This window comes from Parus major, chromosome 2, assembly GCF_001522545.3.
Source record: "Parus major isolate Abel chromosome 2, Parus_major1.1, whole genome shotgun sequence".
Lineage (NCBI taxonomy): Eukaryota > Metazoa > Chordata > Aves > Passeriformes > Paridae > Parus > Parus major.
In genome coordinates this window covers 141,523,625-141,531,816 of record NC_031769.1, presented here as the reverse complement: position 1 = coordinate 141,531,816, position 8,192 = coordinate 141,523,625, and the positions used below count along the sequence as shown (strand labels likewise).

Sequence of the window (8,192 nt, the reverse complement as noted above, 5' to 3'; positions counted from 1 at the left end):
AGCTGCAGAGAGAATGTACAAGGCAGGCAGAGGCACAGCTGTGATGCCACTACAATTCAGCACAGGCCAGGGCCAGTGACAAAGCCTCAGTTTAAATGCAAATTCCAAGGGCAGGGACAGGCTATATTACTCCTAGCTCTAAAGAGCTGTGCTCAGGGCTCTGACACTAAGGGGAACCTGGCATGAAGAGAAGAAATGTGTGCTATCAGCTCTTGGTCCACACTCACAGATGTTGAACTAAGCCTGTATATGGAGTTTGGTGAGTTTCACATTAGAAGAGGCAGGGCCATTCCCAGCTCTGAATCTTATTATTTTCAACATCTGAAATTGAGATGGGTGGTAAGTGGTACTTCTTTCAGAGAAGTGGTCCAAAATGTTGCAAAGGCTGTAATTTTCAATGGAAATATAAGCTTCTGTAAGATGAGTTCAATAGTGGCTCCTTATATATTTGCAGAAACCAGGGCCATTTTTGTGGCAGTTTATTGAAAGGACGTTCATAGTTCTGAGTTGCCCTTCCAGGAAAGCAGTAGGCTTCCATTCCTGCAGAGCACCACTCTAAAGCTACACAAACATTGCATGACATGCTGCTGTCTGAAGCATTCTGTACAGTGCTAGAAACTCTATTTTCTGCTCCATGAAACACAGAAAACATGGGAAAAAAATGACCAATTGAAACCTAAACACATGAGTTAATATATAAGTGAAATGATGTATGGTTTCAATAGCATTGCATGCATTTTATAGGGTGTAAAAAACTGGCTGTTTGAAAATAAATGGTGATGTTTGTCTGACATTTCAGACTGACTCTAATTTCAGTACTTTAGCTTCACCAATGGTAAACAATTTTATTTAAGTTTTCGGATGATTCTCTGTTTCAGGAGATTCTTTTTGTGCATATGCCTGAGAGGGATTTACTTATAATTTCCAGCAGAAAAGTTCAGTTATTTTAATGAAAAAGATTAGAGGGAAAAAATATGAAGTTTTGTCACTATTGAGCCACATTTCTGAAAACTGTGTTTTGAGGCAAGTGTTTCAAATTTGGAGGTTTGTGAACTTCATTAGTGATAGATCTCTTGCTGGTGTCATGTTAGAAATCCTAGCCTAAAAATCTTAGTTAACAATTGCTCTGAATTCTATTTTGGACAGATGACCATCCAAATCCTCTCTCTTCATGGATATCATGCTGTCACAGCACAAGCTGAATACACTTCTCACAACTCCTGATCCAGACTGTGTTGGTGTGATCCTCCCTCCTCCAGCCTGATACCCAAATCCTGGTATGGTGACAGTAGGGTATCTCCCCTCAACTTTGGATGGGATAAAAGCCAGACCAAACAGAGGGAAAATGGCAACAAATATGTCTGCCTGTACCAAAACAACACAGGCAGTAGCTGAATTTAGCTGACTAATGAATTTTGTTGATTTCTTTGCCAGGACTTCAGCAATTTCTCCATGTTTCTTGCTGTTCTTATTGACCATGAAGCCCTGCAATGTATCAACACTGTTCTCAACTGGAAACAAACCTGTAGTGCTGTTTTTTTTGCTGGGTAAATGACCCAGAGGATTTTGGTACAAATGAGATGGTTAATTTTGATATTCATGCAAAGGGAGAATAGAGCTCATTAAGAGGTTGTTAAGTAAGAACAAGCTTGGAAGGAAAGAAGGCTGAAACCATGAAAAGTCCAAAGTCTGAGTCCAGACTACCCTACTTTACTGTCCAGGTGAGCAGTTTGTTCTGAGTACCTCACAGTTATCTTCTGGCCTAAAACCTGATTTTTCCTTTCATGGAAAGGTGAGAAGCTGCAGAATGTGCAGACAGCTGATATTCTCTGCTGTGTCATCTCAGTTTGGAGTGGGAACATGGACAAGATATAAAACCAACACTCCTGGGAGTGATCTGAAATTGAAACTGGTTTTCAGAGACTGAGATAGATGGTGCATAAAAAAATTTCTGGGCACCAGGAGGTTGATAAATCATTATGATTATTTTCACTTTGTCTTCCTGTAGAAGGAGAATAACAGCTTCCTCTCCAAACAGCTGCTGAGGGAAGCAAGATCTGTAGCCTTATTTCATTTGGTTTTTAGTCCAGGTGTTCAAAGGATCTTAATCCACAACTTGGGATACTCCTAAAAAGCATCACAAAAATAATAGTGTTCCAATGTCTGTGAAGAAAAGAGATAAAAGCCAGAGGAGCTATATTTGGAGCAGTGTTGGTAGACAGTATGCTAAACAAACATGAAAGCAGACACTTACTAGTGAAGTTGGAGGGTGAAAATGCAAGATGTAAATTCAATGAGTACAATAGCTTTTGCATAGTAAAGAGAGCACATGAAAAAAAAATCTGTCATTCTGTAATTAAAGGATATTTGATAAAATGTGCACACAAGTTATAACTGAAGTTGTATATTCATCCTTAATGATGGCATTTCCTAACTGATGATTACTTGATCTTACCACCTTATTGTTCTTTAAACAAAAGGGGTTCATTTAATTTATTTATACACTCCAAAATATGCATATTCCTCTAAACTAGATAGCCTTCTGAATACAGACTGTGTACAGATATTCTTGACTTATAATTAAATAAAAAGTGTGGGGAATCAGGTTTTTAAAAATATTTTAAAATACCTCGAAATAGAGGTTAAAATCCACAAAACACCATGAACCAGAAATAAAGATGAGACCAACAGCGTGTATGATAAAATAATATTTTGTCTGTGAGAGTTCAAAAGGCTGATGACTTTCAGTCAGGAAGGAAGGCAAAAGGATTTTGAATAAACAAGTTTAATTACTAATGTGATAATGGCACATTAATAGCACGGAAAAAACAAATGACATATTGGAATTGTTTTCTAAATTGAAGTTTGTTATCCTACTGTTTACACAGAAGGTGTCTGGTTATCAACAGGATGTGGAATCAGGCTTCAAGTCAAGCATTGTTCAAGTGTTTTTCTTCATCCTCAAGACAGTGAGAGTGAGCACACAGCTCCTCACCTCTCCATGGGGAACAAGGGAGCAGCACCATGCTGCTTACAAAGGCTGCTGTTCAACCAGGCCACAGGAGGAAGACCAGCAATAATCACTTGGTGGGAATAATTAGTATTTGAAAAGAAAAAAAAAAAAGAGTAGGATTTATTTTTGTTCCCTAAAATTGGTGAAAACCAACCATGCCTAGGAAAGACACGTTTAGACATACTGTGGAAGTATCAGAAGTAAAATTAAGTTCTAAATCTAGTGAGACATGAAATGTAAAGCCCCTGTCTGTAGAGTAAACCCATAGTACCTCGTATTAAGAAGATTATGTGGGGATTAGTTCCAGTGTAACTGCCATATTAAAATATATGGTGACAGGTGTTTCTAAATTACTGTAACAAGGTGGAACCTTCTCTCAAACTCAAAAATTCTGGCAACAAAAGAACCTGGGTTTTAAGGATAAGAAGCTGCAGACAACTGGAACAAAGAGAAATCTATTGACAACAAGTGGAAGACTCTGGTGTATATTTATCTGAGACTTGAGTATTTGCCTTAAACTTGACCATGTATTGTTAAAAGAATAAAAAGAAAAAGAAATTCTACTGAAAAATTCCCCCCTACTCAGTTGAAAGTTCTCCTAGCAGCACATTTCCAAATAGCTTTCCTGAGATTATTTTTAAAAATTTCTACACTGTCTGGTGAGGAGTCACAAAAAAGGGGACAAGAAGCTTCAGATGTGTGCTCTTCATCAAGTTTAAAAATTTTGATCTGGTTTCAACAGCTGAAATCCAACTCAAGAGATGAACAGTATCCAGTAAGTGGCAAAGGTCTGTGCCTGATTTACTGTGTCACTGGGTACTGCCCTTAAGGCATATATAAGTCACTGGCCCATAAAAGAGTGACCTGACTTGTGTGATGTCTTTCCCACATGGATGTGGGTCCAATTCTAAGTGGCTACATCCAGAGTGGGCTCTGAAACCCTCATTCTTAAACCTATGAGACATCATTACAGAACCACTGTGATTCAGGGGAAAAAAAAAAAAAAAAGAAACAAACAGCAAAACTGGATAGGATTATCTTTGTTGACTTCCAAGTAAATTGATGACTTAAGGTTTTACAGTGTGAATCAGAACCAAACACTGCCCCTAATGAGGGAATGGAATGGACATCAAAGTGCTTTATCCCTAAGGCTGCAAAGAGTCATGGAATAATGAGAAATGGGAAGCAAAGGCAGAGTCAAAATAACTCATATGCTACCTATGGCTGCTCTAGTACATTACAGACACTTCACTTCGACCACACATTTACCTGAACTCTGAGACTATAGGCAAAAACCTCCCTTCCCTATAAGATACAGGTATTTAGTCTTCTTTAGTATATTAATATATGCTTAATAAATACAGCTTAGTTTAAGTGTCTAGAGCATGGGTCTTTGCATCTGAGCTACCTGCTTGACTCCTGCTAAAGCTCATTAAAGTGTAATCAATAAGAGCCAATGGAGGCTGATTAGCATTCATTTGATCTCACAGCACCTTTTAAATTGACATTGTTCCGTGCATTTCAGTGGCAGGCTCTTTACTGACTATAAGGGCACCCAAGATGATTTTCTATTTCTACAATTTGCCAAACTGTAGGCATTCTGACTTAGGGGAATCCCACAATGTCACTTTTTCTTTCTTACTTCACAGGTATGCAGACCTCTCGACTTTCCTGTTGTGGTGCACGACTCACTCCACGTGCCAGTTTACAAGGTAAAAAATGCTGTTCCCTGCATTGCTGTGCCCTTCTTGGCAGGGCTGCTCTGAATCCTTTCCTCCCCCAGCCTGTATCGATGCTGGGGGCAGGTCCTTAAACCTGGCCTTGCTGAACTTTCCCCAGGCTGAGAGGAGTAGCCCACTTCATTGGAATATTTCTTAAGTATTCACTACAAATGTTGTTTTCAGTCCAGAGTTTATATGTTCATGTGGCTCTCAAAAAATCTGCAAAATACTGGTAGTTCAGAACTTCTTCGTAGGAGATGAGTCTATAAATGTTCTTGAGCATTTTTTCAGCTGGCCTATACCCGACAGAGGTATCTCCTCCCACCTTCATAGTACAATGCCATGGATATTGAAGTCCTTTGGTGTAGACTGAAGCACTGCAGGAAAGGTCTCCCTGAGTATTCACACTGCTCCAGTAGTAGTAACAATCACATAGTGTAAGTCATCACATTCTTTAGACAATAGCTGAGAGAAAGCTGTTTCAGCAGAGCTCGACTCCAGCACAAATACAGGTGCCTGGTCTGGAGGTATTTACCAGAGCACAGCCCAAATTAGCCCAGGCTGATGGAGCTTTGCTGAGAGCCATTGGATATAGACTGCTTGAGGGTCTGCCTCACTAGTTTTACTACACTTTAAACATTTGTGTTTATACATGTGGGTTCTTTTGATTTTTAACACTTTTTGGCATTGCTTACCTCCTGCAGATGAATAGTTAATTACCCTCCCCCCTGTGCACTTAACAGTATAAGTGGCATTTGCAGGATTTTTAAGAGCATGTGCCAAGCAAAAGAACTTTCAACAACCACAAGAAAGTGAATTCTTATGATCTCTTGGCTGGAAGTGTATGCAGGGGCCTTGCATGGTGGCACTGCAGTCTGCAAATCCTGGCACCATTTGGTTCTACATGGGCCTAGGAATGCCTGCCCTTCCTCTGCATTCAATTTTCCTGTCTCCAGCTTTATTTAGTTAGATGTTTCTCTTGTGCATCCAGTAAAACTCAACCACAAGAATGAGTAGTTGCTGTTTATAAAATCAGCACATTGTTATGTAATCCAGATGATAGGAGAAGTGTGAAATGCTGTTAAATACTTGAATATAACCACAGCTCAGTTAGATCTAGACAGTTAAAGTGCAGTGGCGTCTAGGTTTCCTGAAGGGCTGACTCTAGAAGTGGGAGGCCCACTTCACTTTCAGGGTGTAGGAAACAGAACAGCTTTCACTGAAATGTATACACTTATTCTGACTTTTTCCTGGTATAAACGAAGGAGCAAGGCTACCAATGTGACAGAAAATATTAGATACATTCATAATTTCTCTTAAAATATTAAACTTCTGGGAAACTCCAGAAAATTTCCATTCACTTAGAGAATGATCACACTGATAAAATGGCAGTTTTGTTAACAGAAATGTTTTAACAAAATTCTCTCATCTCCTTATTCTAATGGGGAAAAAATAACAACTATGGAGTTCTGGATACTGGATTTTAGGTCTGGCATTCTGTTAAGGAACGCCAATTACTAATGTGCAAATATCTTCTTGTTAACAAATTAATTTTTTTCTATGCTATTAGTGTGGGCTGGAAGAAATTTTGTTTTTTCTTTACAAATGTGATTCCTTATGATGCTTTATAAGCTAGTCAGTATATTTGATTCTGTGTCCAAGTAAGATATTTAAGGCTAAAAATAAACCAGAACTGCTGAAGGGAGACACTTCCCTGCTCCAATTCTATTGTCTTCCCACTGACCCCACCAAGATGTACAGGGAGGAGTGGTGAAACAGCTGGGTGACAAACCTCAAGTCATTCTACACTTTTTCCTAAATTGAGTCCTATATTACCTGGTGGAATGTACATCCTGCTATGACCCACTATTGATGTCAACAACCTCAATAAACTTACACTTACCAACATTGCACTGGGCTAATATGAATGAGGCAGTTCCTATTAATGCCAAACCCAGACATATTTTCATTACTGGAAATGTATTATGGAAAGCAAGAAGAAATGAATTGAAAACATCTACATTCCTTTGTAAAACAGAGAAATGCTGCTATCTTGAACCTCACTTCCAGAAACACATGATAAAGAAATACCTCCCCCAGGTTCTCTTCAGAAGTGGAGTTTCTGTAGCCATAGGAAAAGAAATTCTGTATAAAACAAGGAAATACTTTATAAATAAGAATGACTTTAGGATTTGGGGGAAGAAAATCCAAACACAAGGTGGTATTCAGACATTATTTCATTTCCCTGTCCAAAGATGTGAATTTCCTAGAAGAAGAACTCACTCCCTTTTTTTTTGTCTCTGCCACATTCATCTCATGGTTTTGGAGGTAGATCTCAGCATGGCCCAAATATACAGGATCTGTCTTCAGTCTCTGAAATTTTTTCTTGGACCACTGTAAGAAACAGTTGCCCTGACTTTAGTTTTACTGATACTGATTGAATTATTACCTGGATTTACTCAATTTTGTTGGAGTCATCTGCAACAAGAAACATCATTGATGCTGCCTCCCACTGCCCAAACATCTTTAGAAAATCCCATTACAAAACTCTCAGGGGGTGATGTGTCAAGAGCATAATTTGTCACAGGGTTGGTTCCTACAACAAGATGTGAATCCTGGCTTCTCTTTTACCTTGCTCAGCCCAGCTACCTCCCAGCCCTGAGTTTCTGTCTGGGGGCTCCTCAGGTTATCAGTCAAGGTAAAAGAGAAGAAAATTTCATCTCTTAGCTGCAATTTCTGCTGTCCCCATGTGGAGTGACAAATAACTCACTCCAATGTGCAGCTGCTGTCTATTGCTCCCTCTCTCCCTTAGACGATTGTGGCAAGCTCAGCATTTTGTGCATTGCAAGGACACAGAGTTAAGCACAGAAAAATCCCGTTTGAAAGGTACTATTCCCAAGATCATACAGAGGGATTACAATTTTTATCTGTCCACAGCAGCCATTTCCTATGGAAGAGTTAATGTTCAATGTTAAATTCTCCCCCAAACAAATATAAGACAACACTGGGCTTTTTTACTTAAAGAGTGAGCAAACTTTATCCGTTCAGATGTAGCAGTGAAGAGAGAGCAGACACTGGTGCCCATGAACACCAGGAGTGTGGACAGGTGCACGGCTGTGAGCTTCCCACTCTCTCTTGCTTTCTCCAACTTTCACCCGGAGAAAATTGTTCCTTGTATATATGCCAGCCTCTTCTTTCCTTCTGAGAGCTGAACCTTCTCTACTTCGAAGATTGTCTCTGATACATCAAAAAAGTTTAACAAAGTGGGGTGCTTCATGTAGCAGTGAACAAGGACTGCAGATTCCTGAAACTGATCAATGTCTGCTTTAATGATCTTCCAGAAACTGCTGCAGATGGTGTTTGATCTGTTTGCTATCTTCCCATGATTCTTCTTCCAGTTATGTTCACAAGGAGCTCATCTCCCTCTCCCTCTCCCTCTCCCTCTCCCTCTCCCTCTC

At 39.5% G+C, this 8,192-nt stretch overlaps 1 long non-coding RNA gene across 1 annotated transcript in view; it reads left to right on the top strand.

The window, feature by feature from the left end:
- The first annotated feature begins 1,071 nt into the window (after positions 1-1,071).
- Positions 1,072-8,192, top strand: part of LOC117245504 — an 8,151-nt gene continuing 1,030 nt past the window's right edge. The window contains exons 1-3 of the long non-coding RNA XR_004500235.1: positions 1,072-1,277; positions 1,435-1,721; positions 4,663-4,725. This is a non-coding gene — a long non-coding RNA (uncharacterized LOC117245504). The remainder of the gene's footprint in view (positions 1,278-1,434; positions 1,722-4,662; positions 4,726-8,192) is intronic.